The sequence below is a fragment of the Cuculus canorus genome, chromosome 1 (genome assembly GCF_017976375.1).
Source record: "Cuculus canorus isolate bCucCan1 chromosome 1, bCucCan1.pri, whole genome shotgun sequence".
In the NCBI taxonomy this organism is placed as follows: domain Eukaryota; kingdom Metazoa; phylum Chordata; class Aves; order Cuculiformes; family Cuculidae; genus Cuculus; species Cuculus canorus.
Window position 1 is genome coordinate 33265298 of NC_071401.1, and position 16599 is coordinate 33281896.

Consider the following 16599-nt stretch of genomic DNA (forward strand, 5'->3'; position numbering starts at 1 on the left):
GTTTTAACAAAAAAGGGATGTATATTTGGTGAATATGTATATATTTTTGAACTAATGGTGATTAAAACAGTAAGAAAAGAGGTGGTGGGAGGACATCATCTACCTCCTCCTATTCTTTGGATGAAAATCACAAGCTTTAAATACTATCATCAAAGATAAAAGGCTTGTTGTGCTGGCAACTTTACAGTCACTTTTCAAGCCTGTCAGATAGTCATGCTGTGGCATCAGCCATTGTTCTTCTGAAGGCCTCCTTCTCTGCCTTGATGGGAAAGGGTCTGTCATCTTTTAAACGATATTCCCTTCCCGAATTAAAAGGAGGGCAAGAATTGGCAGATCCCTCTTTAGGTGAGAGAAACTGTCTATTATTTATATATCTCTTTTAAACCTGCTGCTGTTACATCTGATTGCAGAAAACCCCTACAAGATGTCACCCACCATTAAAAAAAGAAACCACAAAAAACATACTGAAATTGCTGCTTTGTATAGAATTAAAATATCAGAAATGCAAAGCTCTACCTTGATGTTGGGATCAAGGGAGATGCATTTGTGTTGCTGCAGTCATGAGACAGAACACATTCTTTTCAAAGTAATTGGCTGCCTGCTGTCAGAAGTCCTGAGAAAAGTTTGGCGTGTTTGTGCAGAGATGCATTGTCTTGCTGTATTTCTTTAGAATAGGATGCTGCCTATTGCTGGACCCCTTCAATTGAAAGTAAAGTCTACCCACCACCCAGTTACAGAGTTTTGAGTATGTACACGTGTGCTTACTTATACTGTGCAACGTGTTTTCTCTGTTTTTGTCTTTAAGCTGTTTTGCTTGGGAAGACAATTAAAGAACTCCTCTGCAAAAGTGGAACAAACTGAAATCTAAAAGATTTCCACTTCAAAATCTACAAGAGACTTCTGAAATCCTTGTTCAGAACAGTTTCGGAGAAGAGATGTGGCCTCAAAGCGGCTCAAATGCCTTGTCTCTTTCTAAAAGCTCAGAAATAAATCTCACACACCATATGGCAGGGAAAAGTAGCAGACTTAGACCGTGGAGAGGAAATGAGCCATTGACCAAATGTTTCTCACTTACATATCATTCAATGGACATTTGCCCCCTTCTCACTATGTGAGCTCAGATTACCCAGTGAACCTCTTTGCCACAGTACAAAATGTGTGTGTATTTAAGATGCAAACTCTGAAACAAAGTTATTGGTAGCTGATAGTTAAAAAGAAAAAAATCCCCAAACAACACAGCAAAACATTTAGCTAGTTCCAGGAAAACTTATATGATGAACAATACAGACGAGAGCTGAAATTTTGCATGAAATCACGAAGCAATTATAATCAAAAGAAGCTTGAAGAGATATGATATGAAATCCTGGCATTCCCCTGGGATAAAAAAGTCCTGCAGGGCTCTTCCTGTCTTATTAGTCTGTAGTGAATTGAAGGAGGAAAATAGGACGTATCAGCTGATAAAACAGATAAAGAAGTAATAAATTCTTAGTATTATAGACCAACTTCCTCCTGCTGTAAATGTGTTTCTCATATTGAAGGGGCATATTCTGCCCTCATCTCCACTGTGAATCATTGGAGTTTTGAAATGTAGCCTAAAAGTAAAATGAAAACCAAAGACTACGTCTGGTATTATTAGGATCCTACTAGATTTATCTAGATTTATTTTTCATGGTGAGAAAAATGAGACTAGCAGTATTGTTATTCTTTTGTGCATACACAGTTTTTTTTTTTTTATATATTATGAAAAGAGTTATTGAATGTTGGGCTCTAGAAATTCAGGAAAAATATATTTATCCAATTTCTGCATATGACAAAATTTCTCTCATCCACCAGGTACTCTGTAGCTTTCTTTAATTTAGATGTCTAAAAATATACTCTGAACTAGGCTAATAATCTAGATATTTTCTCTATTAAATGGAGGGAAATAGGCATCTCCAACATACAACACATCTCATACTATGCTGACGTGGCTGGGAGACTCATTCCCTGTCATACCCTTCTTGGTACATATACTTTCTAGGAACTGGATGGAGACCACTAAACACTGAAGGCTGCAGAGCAAACATAATATTTGGTTCTAATTCAGGTCACTACTATGAACCTAGTCAAGATCCAATTAGTGACCTGCTATAGAGGTGAAAGCCTGAGTAGCCCATTGGTAATTCCCTCAGTTATTTGGTCTCCCAAAGCAATTTTGTTTAGCTTGAAGCCTGTTCTTCCAAACTACTGATTTATATTTTAGCTAGGTACCAGCAGGATTTTAATCATTAAATGTAATAACAGCATTTGTTCTTATGGGGTAAAATCAGCTCAATCCATATCCAGTAAAGAAGTCTGAATATAATAGAAGCACACTACTCCATTACTTCAAGTGTGTAATAATAATAGCTAATAGTAAAAGATGATAGATCTCATCTCCTTAGAGACACTTGAGTAATTTGTAGGCCAACAAAAAGATCATCTACAGCAGGAATTCAAAATGGGCAAGACAGTTTCTGTCTATTTGTATCTCTTGATTTATGAATGGATTGTATTACTAATCTCTATACTGGGGGTAGCTTTTCACAGGATATCTGTAACTAGACAAATTACACATACGTGCTCACACACTCACTTGCACCCATACTCACTAATATGCTCTTCCTCTCATAAAGGCCATATTTTTTGCAGTAATAATCTGAACTCCATAGAACAGAACATGTCAGAACCAGGGTGTTTATTTAAAATGTCTGAATTTCAATGTGTTGCGTCACTTTTTTTGCTTTTGCAGTCGTAAATGCATCAAAGCAAATGTACTTGTGAAAAGAAAAAAACTACAAATCCGGTACCTGCTGCTGACAGGCTCTAACTACTTGATCTGTGGTGAAAATAATGAAACCAATGTATTAAGAGAAATAAATCACCTAGATGGTAACAGCCCCCACTACATAAGAATAAGCTTTGTTGGATGCAGCTGAAAGGTGTAACAGTTTGCTCAATTCAGACAGTGATTCACACAGAATCTTTAGGTGATTATTTCATTCCTGGTGCAGCACGTTTCTAAAGAGTGCTGTGTATTCCAGGGGCAGAGGTAGATGACCCTGAAGGTTTCAGGGGCAGAACAATTCCAGCCAGCTGAATTGTTTGTTCTTAGGAAAGCAGGTTTCTCCCTCAAGAGGTCTCAACTGGCACCTACCTCTCTCCAGGGAATGCAGAAACTAGACAGATCACTCTCTATCTTGAAATCAAAATACTCATGTGAGCTCTTGACTTGCTGTAGAACCTTGGCTCTTCTGTGGATCCATACAAGCAAAAGTATTTCCTTTTGCCAACTAGATTATGAAAGCTTTTGGAAGATTTCTATTTCAGAGACATGCACCATATGTCATCTGGTTCATCGTTACCCATACTCCTAGCTAACAGAGTAATTAGTTTTCTAAGAGACCACATAAACATCTTGTTTCCACAGTACCTTGTTATGCCAGTATGGGAAGAGCAGCATGCTTAGGCTGCATGTGGATAGAGGAAAAAAAAAAACAGCTCTGAGAGTGCAGGCATATAGTCAAGGAAAAGATATAAGATATAAAAAGAATAAGGAGTGATTTGTTTAGGGAAAAATAAAAAAGCATGTGCTCAGTGCTGGGTCCAGGGAGGTTATTCTCCCTCTTACTTGGCACTGGTGAGACCGCACCTCAAATACTGTGTTCAGTTCTGGGCCCCTCCCCACAAGAAGGATGTTGAGGCTCTGAAGCGTGTCCAGGGAAGAGCAATGAAGCTGGTGAAGGGGCTGGAGAACAAGTCTTATGAGGAGCAGCTGAGGGAACTGGGGTTGTTTAGCCTTGAGGAGTCTGAGAGGAGACCTCATTGCTGTCTACAACTACCTGAAAGGAGGTTGTAGAGAGGAGGGTGCTGGCCTCTTTCCCAAGTGATAGGGGACAGGACAAGGGGGAATGTCCTCAAGCTCCACCAGGGGAGGTTCAGGCTGGACATCAGAAAAAAAAAAATCACAGAAAGAGTCATTGGGCACTGGCAGAGGCTGCCTAGGGAGGTGGTGGAATCACCATCTCTGGAGGTATTTAAAAGACGGGTGGATGAGATCCTCAGGGGCATGGTTTAGTGGTTGATAGAAATGGTTGGACTTGATGATCCTGGAGGTCTTTTCCAACCTAGTGATTCCATGATTCTGTGATTTGTCATCACCATCTGAGAATCTCAGGTATTTTAGGGCAACTCAAATTGCACAGAAGATGGCAAAATATAGATCACTGAATCCTACTCAAAACATATTTAATATTGGTGGAACCAAGTATACTGAATGAATACAGGCCAGAGAGTCTGCATAAAGGAGTCCATCTGCCACCCTATGACTATGAGAGAAAGATGGAATGGTATGAGGAGCAATGAAATAGTTAAGAAAGAGAAAATTCTGACAAAACTTTCTGAAGAGGGAATGTTATTAGGATTATGGAACAGTCTTGCTGGGGAAATCACATCAGTGCTTTAAAATTTCGATAGCATAAAGCAATAGCAAAAGTGATTTTCAACCATTTGCGCTGTTGATAACTCACTTTATATAAAGGTCTTCTGCTTACCCCTCTGATAACTGTATTTGTCCAAATTATTTATTGCAAATTAAATATGAGATGAATTCAACTATTTTTCCCTGTTTATAAATAATTTCAAGCTCATCTTAATTTGTATGGAAGTATTCATTGCGCGCAAGTATTTGCCAGCTAGCTTATGAGGATAAATTACAGATGACAACTTGTTCGTGAACACTTATTTCTACTCTTTATTACTCCTGAGCTGTGATTAGTCATCCATATCACATGGTATTGAACTGACTGTTACTTTCTAATCAAGAAAACAAGGATTAATGATGGCAATTAACTGATAATTAGAAACAAGAATAATGTGAAGTTCAGGACTCACAAACATTTTTAAATAAACCAGCAAGCATTCGAAGGTACACAGGCAACCAATGCTAGTTTCCAATGAGTATGAGCATGACTATCTTAATATGTGCATTGATGAAATATGCATCTCCTCCAGGTATTATTCTTAAAAATTCATACTGCCATTGCTACATCCAAATGTAATTTTGAGACGGTGCTTAAGTAGTTTGTTGATCCATGTTGTATTTACTCACTTGCCAGTTGCAGGATTTTATGAAAATGTTTCCCCATATGGCCTACAATACTTTTTGATGTAGTCTTTTGGGGTCTTTCTGAAGTCTAGTCCAGCACAATATGTGTTAGTCCCTAGTTTTGATTCTGATTGGAGCTATACAAAAAAAGAAAAAAATTATCAACAAAAAAAGACAGGAAGCAGCTGTGTGGGTTGCAGACAAATACCAGTTATTTTGATTTTACTTGGTTGAAATAGCCACTAGGAACCCTGGAAGAACTTTGTTCTCGGCTATAAAGAGCAGAAGGTGTCACTGCTCAAAGAGTGACTGATGCTTCATGGTTGTGACAGAAACAGCTCCAAGCACCGTCGTTTGAGTACCACTGCACTAGCAAATATGTGGTAGAAATAAACTTGCCTTGGCAGCAAAATGGATGAGAGTACTTTGCGTATCTTTTAACAGCTCTTCTTCCTGTTTTCAGAAAGAAACAATACATAAAACAATTAAATCTGTGAGATTTCTGTTAATGGTGCTCTCTTGATGAAGAGAACTTTGACCTTTTTTCCAAATTAGTTTAGAGGTAAAGCAGAGCAGAATATCCATTTACAGTCACTGCAGTCTCTATTTACAAACATAAAATCTTGTTTGATCAGCTAAGCTATGGAGAAGCCACAACTTAATTACTCTTGCTGGATGACAAAAATCCAAAAGAATACGGAGCCACCAGAGAAGCAGTGGAGCAATTGGCACTGGGGAAGCAGGATGAAGTCCTTCTCTCTCACTCTCCCACTGCCCAGTATTTTGGGACAAAAGCCTGTGAGCATTGACAGATGAGCAGTTTGGATCATGAGTCCATTGCAGCTGGTGGAGTTAAGCTAATCACACTAACCTAGGTCTGTCTTAGTAAGCTGGAAAGGCAAACTTTTGACTGTTGTCTGGCAGCTTCAAAGAATGATCGGTAATTTGGGCAACTTCATGAGCAGCAAGGTGAATGAAGCTTGTCTTCTTACGGATTCATTCCATGAACTTGGATCCCCTGCGGTCTAATAAGGAGTGACCACCAGTTCAAACTTCTTCAGTAGCTAAGGCATTCATAGCAGCTGTCTCCGAGATTGATTCTCTAGTGTGTGGTACTGTATGTGCCCATGCTGCAGCCTTTTCCCTGCTTTCAAGTTCTCCTTCCAGTCTCTATTTATTGTAAGAATATAATGCTTTGGGATTTCTACTTGACTGTCAGATGTAGTTGTAACTGATGAATGGATTTGGAAGGGACCAGGAAGGGGCAAAAGAGCACATACACACCAAAAATATAGACAAAATAAATGCAGGAAGACAGCCTGACACTATGATCCATTTACATATATTTTCATGTGCAGGTAGTATTGTGCAATCACAACTATAAAAATACTTGATTTAATTAGGTAAAAAAAGAGATACATACATTTTTTCTCTGTGGCTAGATCAACAATTTGCAGTTTGTCTGTGAAATTTCTGTCAACCCAGGCAGAGAGAACTGCCTTAAACACAACACCTCCCCCCCTAAAACACCCCTGCCCTCAAAAACAACCCAGACAAACCAGAAGCACATTCAATACCACTACAGTGGATATGCTCTCTTATAAGTGTTCATATGGGCAGAAGTAACCCATATGAAGCACCTGAGTGCTTTCTTTACTTGCTGATAAATTTACCATGACATCCTCATACTATACTTGGTATAGTACATGAAATGCCACAAAGAAAAAGATTGAAGCTCAGCTGCAGAGGAAGTATTTCTGAAGCATCTCTGCTTAAGACAAGCTAAGGAGTCAAGCACAATAGACCATGAGCCATGAGTCAGACAAGCAGGTGTTCATAACCACATTTAAGCTATGCAAAGGACATACACCTGACTGTACGCTGTCATGGCTCTGCCTGCTGGATCAAACCAGTTCAGTAGTGTGCTGGTGAGAGTGGCTGATGCTGGAAACCCAGGAGAGATAATAAAATTGGGATAGGTATGTAACTAATATTCCTGAATGAATTCACTCAGGCTTCACCAAGTCAATGTGCCAGGTCTTCCTCCACTGAAGATGGGAGTGCTGTGTTTAACAGCTCTTGGTAGCTTTTTGTTCCATGGATTTTGTCTGTCAGTTTTTGAAGCTTAGTGAACTTTCAACATTTGTATTATTATGTGACAAGGGATTCCTCATTTTACCTATGTATGGTGCAAAGAGGTATTTGTCAAGGCCACCAGAACTTCTTTCCTGGCTATGGCTTGCTGTCTTGACTTCCCTCAAGATCTGCTTCATCACTGCAAACCTGTCTGGTAGTCACTGAGTGATCCTTGGTCCCCAGGCCTGCTCTGCTTGGGTATCAAGGGACTGTGCCCCCATCAGCAAGGACACTACCCCTGCCTGGCTTGCTGCTACCCTCTACTTCTGGCTCCCCTTCCCTCGTGGAACAGCCCTGTCTGCACCCTGGCAGTGTCCTGCTTGGTGTGTTTTGGACCTCTTATATGCCAGTTTCACTGGATGACCTTCAACTGTCATTTTGGAAAGGAGAGGGATCAGTCAATTCCTCTTCATCTTCACAGGATTTTACAGACTTGTTTTCTATGTGTACCCCCATATAAACTAGGAATAAAGTAATTGGTTTCCTCCGTAAGATCATTTATGAACTAAAGATGAAAAGTATTATGTAGAAGCCACCTAGACCTAGATCTCAAGGTATCTCCCACTGGAACCAGTGGCAGTAGAGACCAGTGTACTTGTATGGAACTGGCTTCTACTATTGATATGTTATCATGATGGGGGGTTAAATTTCCCTAGATTTCAGTAGTCGAAATAACAGGCATTTAATATAAATTAGTCAACTGAGACACATGAGTAGTTTCAGGTCACCTTATAATCCTCATGGTGTCCACAAAGAGAACCTGGATTAATTACCTAGATGGCCAGACCTAACTTGTTGTTTTATGCTAGGTGTCAGAAAGTTAATGGCTAATTTACTTGTGTCCAGACTGATGGATCCAGCATTAGCTTTTGCTAATAAGCAAAGTATTTGGTTATAAATCATTAGAATAACAAATATTGTACTGCTGCAACCTTATATTGCTGCCAGTTTAGTATGTGTCTGAAAATGTGCTTTGGGTAAAATGGCTTAAAAGATTAGAGATAAGATGGAAGTAATGTAATTCAAGAAATCATCTTCTACATCTAGTCCATGTATCAATTAATTCTGATTCTTCCTTAATTTCCACCAGGTTGAAGAAAAGACAGCTTTGAATTGATAAAGATGATTTGTTCTTACTCTGCTGTGCTGTAGTTATCTCAATGATATTTTAACCTGCCATGAGGGTACTAAATATATAGCATATTTAGCTCTGTGTGAACCTGAATTATCTTTTCCAATGTGCTTTATTAGTAAGATGAGTATTTTTACTAATATCTTTCTTTTAGAAGGCTGAACCCTCTGGCCCTAATCAAAAAAGAATGTAATATCTAAGATTTTAATAAAAATATGAGATAACACGACATTGAGATATACCTCATTTGTGTGCTTTTAGTATAGATTATTAACCCTGGTTCTGTTTCAAGGAATGATTATAAAATTAGAACAAAACCTCACAAACTCTACCCTTCAGATTTATTTCTCAGATATATCAGTTCTTCTTAATGGTTTCAGTTCCTGATGTTTAAATCTTGAAGTTATTGCACATGATAGCATACATAAATTCTACGAAACACACTGACAGTTAAGAAATGCAAATTGCTTTCAGGTTTTACAGGAATTTGCACCAAGGATAAAAATCAGAGATTGTTTACCTCATAGGGAAAACAAAGGAATAAAAGAGCAGAAGTTTCCAAGGTCTTGCAGAAGTTTATGCCCCCATTAGAAGCAGCCTTCTCACGGCTCACTGCGTTACACTTGGGGAGTCTGAAGCAGCCTCCCTGCAGTTTTATTTTGCTCACAAAACGCGTTAATGACGGTTTCACCATCAGAGCTAGCGAATATGAAACGAGTAGAATGAGCTTTGGAGAAGACTCGAGGAGGCAACTAAAGCAGTGTTGTATAATTGCGTATTCGCATCTCTCTCCTCCTTCTGGTAAGGTCTACCCGGGGGTCTTGCGCTATTGTTTTTTTCTCTACAGAGAGAGGGAGGGAGGCTCAGTTCGCACCCAGGTGGGTCCACCCCCGCCGGGACCGGTGCGGAGCCTCCGCGCTTCCAAAGCAGAGCCCCGGGCTCCCTCTGTAGTTCAAGCGGGGAATGATACACCTCCAGGAGCCGAAAAAAAGGGAAGGTGAGCCGTGTGTGTCTGTGTTGCAAGCAGGGCAACAGCCTGGGGAGAGTCTCGGAGGGTCTCTGGGCTGCCAGATGTGGAGAGGCAGCAGGTCTGTCTTCTCCGGGACTCTGATCCATCCCGGAGACTAAAGCAGGCTTGGCAAGATGTAGGGTACGTGACCCGCATCAAGTCAATGTCTGATGCCCAAAGGGACACATTACAGTGTCTGCTCTGGCCTGCCTGTCACTTCACGGGTGTAGCTTTGATCTTGCCTCAGAAAATGCCTTTCTTTAAACTCCAGATGTCCTTCATTAGCACACTCTGCTTTGTTTGGAGATGGTCAGTCACAGCACATGCAAGAAAATGACAGGATGATCACGCACCTATGGCAGTCAGCCTGCAGCGACAAGATGCCCAGAGCAAGCGTGGTCCTGGAGAGAATCAAAGAAAGTCCCAGAAGAGCCAACAAAAAACGTTGCTACTTCAGGCTTGATGATGAAAAAAAGTAAGACCAAGAGGTAAGTCATGCACTGTTGGCCTCTAATTGCTAAAACATCATTGTCAAAAGCATATCTTGAAATGCTACAGTAGCTGTCAGCCCTGATGGGCTGAAGGAACCCTTCTGCCTCTATCAAGTAAAAAAGACATATTGGAAAATCAAATCATTCACAGATGGGAGATTTTCTGTATAGAGCTTATAGGATAAAGACATATTTATGGTTCCTATAAAAAGGATTTGTTCAAAGATAAATTTGCCACTGTTGCTAGGACCAGAGATTGATAAGTGGAACACAGCAACTGCTTCCCAGTAAGTGCACTAGTGTAAAGTCAGACTGACTCAGAAACAGTCAGAAAAATACAGAGGGGCTGTAGAACTCCTTTGAGCATCACTTCATAAAACTAAGTTTCTGCCTCTTTCTGGCTGTGACCAATCTCTTCGGTCCCATTAGTCATCAGTCACTTATGTTTCATTACATGCAGGAAAGTCCTCGCTGAAATCAGAGTAGGCTAAATCTTCTTTGTAGTCTTTGTGCTTTTCCCATGGACCTTATTTTTTGTCACTTTCTAAAAAGAAGGTTAAATAGGGTGAATTACTTTGCATCACATTGTGTGCTCACTGCAAGTTAAAGGCCCTCATAACATAGTTTTGACCCCTCCTCCTTGACATCTCTGAAAATCTCTTCCAATTGTGTCCTTAGCTGGCAGTACTGTTGCTAATTGATGTCTTTTAACCTTGTAAGATTTGCCCAAGAGATTCTTGCTGATCAGTCCAGCTGAGGGGGGAGAGACTGGCCGCTTTTGCCCTCTTTCCTTGAACACTCTACTGGCATAGTCTTCCCTGGGTATGACAGAAGTAGCTAAGTGTGCCCCACAAGGGACTGCTCCTGCTTGGTCAACCTTGGGCCATGCCTTCTGTTTCTCTGCCTCATCGCTGTCCTGTGTGGCCTTTAACAGCCATTCAGCATGGAGATGTAGAGCTGCATTGTGCTAACCTGGTGCTCCTCCAGCAGCTGGATCATGAGTGCCAGTCTGCCTGCTCACTGGAGACGCTGGCCAAGGATGGCCACCGTGCACACCCCCATCCTTGACACCAATGACAGAAAACCTGCCTTCACCTAGCGCTCAGTCGTGGTGGAGGATGAGCTACCGAGCTCCCTGTTGCTCAACCCAGACACTGCTGATCCCAAGAAGGGCCCCAAGAGCAAAGCTGCCAAGTGTCCAAATGACTGAGTCTTCTGTCTTCAGCTTTTCTACCTGTAAACTGAAAAAAACATATTTATTCATCCTGTAGATATGCATATTACACTGCAGCTCAGTATTATGCAGATGTTTGTGTCATGCTTATGTTTACTTACCAAACTTTTACTTGGTTCTTGCACATCAGCTGTTTTTTTTTTAAATCTGAAACACTTGTTTGTGCCACACTAATATTTAAATCTATACAAAGGAGTAAGGAAAGATATTTTTCTCCTCTAGGAAAGTCAAGTTTTTGTTTCCTTTCATCCTTATCTCTTCAACTGGAGGAAAATTCTGCTTCTAATTTAAGGAAAATATGTCTATTTCTTCAAACAGTTGGCAATTTTGTACTTCGTATACTTGTGGTGGCTGGAAAAGAAAGTTTTAATTATTTTCTTTTGTTTTTAGTGCCCATTCGGCTCCAGATCAATTGAGTGTGAAGGACAGTGGGAAAAGAGACAGTGAATTTAATGACAGTTCACACCAATATAAGTGGAGAAAGGCTAAAGGACCACCTTTAGAGACGATGGAAAAACAGGTTGGAAAGTATAAAACTTAACATTTCAGTTTTGGAGTGAAACAAACTGAAACAATTCTTACTGTTCTTCTTTCCAAAGCCCCTAGATAAAAAAAAAAGGAGGAATAGATTTAAAAGTTGGGTAGTCTACCCTCTGGTCATCAGTGTCCCGACTCACCAATGAAACATCTCAGTGATGTTACACCGACAGGATGAAACCATGGAAGAGGCTCAGTTAAACACTGTGAAACCCCAAAGTGACCTGCTTCTGAGTGTTTCGGTTTTGAGTGCTCAGTTTGGCATGCTGGAGAGAGGCTTGAGAGTGAACAAATGCTGAGCTTTCCTTTGTTAAGGTTTCTTGAAACTGAGTAGTGGAAAATGCAGACATTAAAATCATCAGGTATTCCTGAAATTCTTTGGCCTATGTCTGCCCATGCGTGTTGCGAAGTGCACACCATATGTGCGTACCGTAAGAAAACAGAAAAGAAATATATCAGCAATTGAACTGCTGAGTGTTGAATCCCATGTATAATAGGTACATTTTTATTACAGCTCACTTCATAGAGGTGGTTTTAGGATACTATTATAATATTTAGGATCCTGGCATGATTTTAGTATATATCTTATCTTCTACAAAATCAACACAAATAAATGTAGATATACTTATTTGTGAATATAATAAATAGCTTTTTTTTTGGTAGAGTGAGAACACCTAAGATCTTCCTATTGTGTGATATTAGTGATCCAAGCACAGGATTGCTAAAAATCAGCTGTAGCTATGAGAATGTTATTTGTAATTTAGTAAAGCATATCAGACTGTTCAATCCTAGAAAAACACCTGATATTAATTTGAAGAACTTAAAAATACTGCTTCTTTTCCAGGTACTGTATCCTCTGCAGACGAAAAGTTGCATAAGCATGCAGAGAGCTATCACAGTTCTTATGCCCAACAGCTAAAACCAAGGAAAACACTTTTCATTATGAAAATGATTGCACGACCTCATATTCTACAATGCCAATTTATCAGCACACATCTCAGTTTGGAAATTATAATTTTCATCCCCAGCAGTCAAAGCTGAAAGAATGTTATTATCGAGCGAAAATTTCTAAACCTGAAAAGTGCAGAGTGTCTGTAAAAGATTTCCTAAATCACGGGCAGACCAGCCCAGGAACAGGCCCGTCAAGAAAACATAGATGATTAAACACCCTTCACAGACCACTTTATCCCTAAGTGCCTCTGAAATAGCAAATTCATTATGAAAGAACAATGAAAAGATAACACAGAGTATCATAAAATATACTGGTTATTTTTGTCCATGGTTATGAGAAAGTGCTGCCAAGTGAGATGTGTAAATAAAATCCCAGCAAGATAAAACATTGCCTTAAATTATGCCAAAACCAATCAGTATCTAGACAAATAATGTTTTTAAAAACATCCTCTATACCTTGTCAAAGAATCTAAGTGAAAACTATGCAAAGGCATGTAATTAATGAAACCACCCTAGCACTTTAGCTCTGTGCTATTGTATTAGTAAAGGCTCCTGCACACAGGAAGAAAATCTAAGAAAATGATAAAACAGCTATGCTGGAGGAGTGAGAAATGTAGGTTAATTAAGAAACTATGGTGCACTATGTGTTTATATACATGCATCTCTCTCTATATATATAGTTATAAATTTTCAGTATTTCTTTTATTGACTGTATGGAGTCTGGCTGGGATGGAGTTAAAATTCTTCACAGGTGTTGTGTTCTGGATTTGTGGGTAAAACAGAGTTGATAATTCAGCGATGTTTTGTCTGTTGCTGAACAGTGTTTTCACTGGCTCAGAGCTTTCTCTTTTTTGTCACTCTGTCCCCAAAGCTGATGGTGAGCAGGAAGCTGAGAGGGGACACAGCCAGGACAGCTGACTTGAACTTCCCAAAGGGATATTCTGTATCACAGAACATCAGTCTGACCTGAAAATGTTTGTTCTCGGAAAATGTTGAAGGACTAATTTAGTGCCCAGTTGTGGTAATTTCAGATAAGGTTAACTCAATTTCCAATGAAAAGCAAACTATGAGACCTGTTTAATATGGATTTTACTTAAAGAAGATTAATTAAAATTGGGTACTGAGCAACAAACTGCTGTTATTGGATCAGCTGACTGAGGGGAAGATAATTTGAGAACAGGTTTCGGATCTCTACATTTGAGCTAAATAATGAAGGAACAGAACAAGGATTTTCTGTTTGAAAATGCACATCTCCTGGTTGTTTCTTGGATCATTTTATAAAGAATTGCTTTTCAGAGTGAACAGACACAATTCAAGTGCTTCACAAAGAGAAAAATATCCTAGGTAATATAAATGATCATTGATCTGGGACCAGTAAGTTATTTTAGTGGATGAGTTAGGATGCTTTTTTATGCACGACTTGGATAGCTTAAAGCACTCCAGGAGGTAGCTACATTTCATCTGCATATTCCTCTAAATGATATTCTTTTATAGCTTTTAGTTACATTATGTATACTTACTTACAATAGGCACTTTAGAGCTGCTTTTTTGAAAATTGAGATGATTCTTGAGTTAAAACCATGGAGTTAAATGCTGGCTCTTCACATCAGATCTGCTTAGTGGGGCAATGTGCAGTTTCAGAAATTCTGAAATTCAGCTCCTAATCAAAATTTCTCCCAATGAATACTAAGGTAGTTTGAAGTCTGCTTCTCAGGAAAAATATATACATACCTGAATCTTAGTCTACAGCCAGAAGTTTGGTCCATGCCCCTCTCTAAAATTTCAGCCACTGCGAAAATTATATTGCTGTTAAATGGGCTGTTTTTTTAGTGTTTTCAGTCTTCTTCCTGCTGTGTGTAGATGAACACCCTTAGATAAGTCATGTGAATGTTAGCAACCTCTATGGTACAACAGAGACCAGGGCAAGGAAAATGCAGCTTGATTGATATGTATGTTCTACCACAATATCAATATTAAATAAGATTCAATTGTTGCAGGTGTCAGCCTAGTTTATTAAAGGAAGCCAGTTTACCTGAACAAGCCTGTGAAGTATGACAGTTTAGTTGCTGCCTCATTTGCAGTTGCAGTGTCCCAGCTGAGACATTCATATGTTGAGAAAAGGGTGGGATGAATATAGAATTAAGAGCCGCTACAGTCTCCCAGGGGAAGCAGCTGTCACTCTGGAACAGAACTTGGGGCTTGTTTGAAGCATATATACAACATTTACTTTAGGCTGCTGTGGTGATTTATCTTAGCTACAATTTAGAGACCAAAGGTAATAAGTAAGGCTGGCAATTTTCACGTACAGCCAATGACAAGAACTAAGATCCTCCAGGGAGCAGTTCAGAGCATGCAAGTTAGATACTAAAGTAGCTGAAAATGGATGATGTAGTTACCTCCTTCTGTACCTCATTTTCTTTGTCCATTAAGGAGGAATAATAGCATTTCTTCACTTTTCTCCTTCTTCTCGCACTCTTTTCTTACAAATGAATGGTTTTTCAGGTACAGCTTTGTCCAGTTGCACGAAGGCAATTTAAAATCCTACATTTCCCCTAGGTACTTTATGTTCTAGGAGCCAACACATCCTGTGAACAATGTATGCTAAGAAGGAATGCTGCTCTAGTATATGCACGTCTTTGTATATCTTAGTATAGCTAGCAGGGAATAGAAAATAATTTTCCACTGTCTATTGTATTGATATGGTAGCTATCCTGCTTGACCTTTGATGGTTAAACTGAATTGAATTGATCTCTCTTGAGGAACAGTTAATTTCTGAGATTTTTTGAATATGCATACAAGCCATAAAGATCTGGAAGGAGAATTTGTGGTTCAAATCCACTCCGTAAAGCTCATATCATTGGCCTCAGCATAAAGGTGAAGGAATCCATTCTTAACCAACATGACCAGTGCATGAAGGTTCAGAGCTGGAATGCTAGGTACTATGGCAACAATATAATAAAAGCTGGGAATCAGCTGTTGCCTAGCCTGTCAGATGGTTTGAATAAAAGACACTAATTGCTAACTGTCTGTGCCTTCACCAGATGCTCAAGGGCTCATTAACCTCGATAGAATAGCAGACTCATTAGCAAGCTTGTCTATGGATTAACCATTCAAGGCTGATAGAGACCTGCGTTTACTTAGAGACCTGCATTTACTCAGGGTAGGATAAATTAACTCCATACCTTCACATTAGTTTCATATTTTATAGAATCTGAATGATATTTGGAAATACATTTCTGTAATTTGTTTCTATCACAGCTCAACCAGGTTTTAGGAGGCCAGCAGGGCGTTTTAATGGGGCCTAATTAGTGTGTCAAAACTGGCATCAAAGTGATTTTTTCCCTAGAAATAATCAGGGATGCAAGATCTGCTTTGGTTGTTTTGTTCTTTTGTTCATCTACCTTAAATACTGGTGGAAAATCCAATGGCAGTCTGGAAACATGTCTAAGATGATTGGTCTTCTGCAATTTCTCAGATGGAGCTGGGTTCTGGCAGTTACTCTAGAGAAAACCCTGAGGCATCCTTGTCTTTGAGACGCTTAGAAAAGAAGCTCACACTGAAGGCAAGGTTGAAAAGAAACTAAAACCAATTACCTTAAAATCATGGTGATAACCCTACCTCACTGTGAATTTGACCTCTTCACTGGCCTTTCTTGATTCTTTTCCTCCCAAAGGATGCTAAGAGGAACCAAGTATATCATTCTTGGATGTAAGAATAACTGTACTGTGTGGAATGGGAAAGAAAATACTGATATATTTGCAGATATAGGCCTGAGGCTGAAGCTTCCTTTAAATCGTTGAACTTGATGCAAGTATGAGAAATGAGCAGAAGCCAATTCATTATATAAATGAGGTTTGTTTGGAATAAATCGATAGGTTCTTATCACTTGTCAAAAGTGATCATCAAAATAAAGATTAAAATAAAACTTGTATGAATTTATATTTTTTTCTCTTTGGTATTTAGAAAGAACTCTTTGATTCAATG

General features: G+C 39.4%; 1 long non-coding RNA gene across 2 annotated transcripts in view; it reads left to right on the plus strand.

The window, feature by feature from the left end:
• The window catches only part of LOC128851013 (uncharacterized), a 56788-nt gene that overhangs the window by 21629 nt on the left and 18560 nt on the right, over positions 1-16599 (plus strand). The window contains exons 2-4 of one of the 2 annotated variants that reach the window (XR_008448302.1): positions 9241-9390; positions 9674-9890; positions 11518-11647. This is a non-coding gene — a long non-coding RNA (uncharacterized LOC128851013). Of the gene's footprint in view, positions 1-8969; positions 9195-9240; positions 9391-9673; positions 9891-11517; positions 11648-16599 lie in introns of those variants that run through there. The other variant, XR_008448301.1, reaches the window with a different exon arrangement.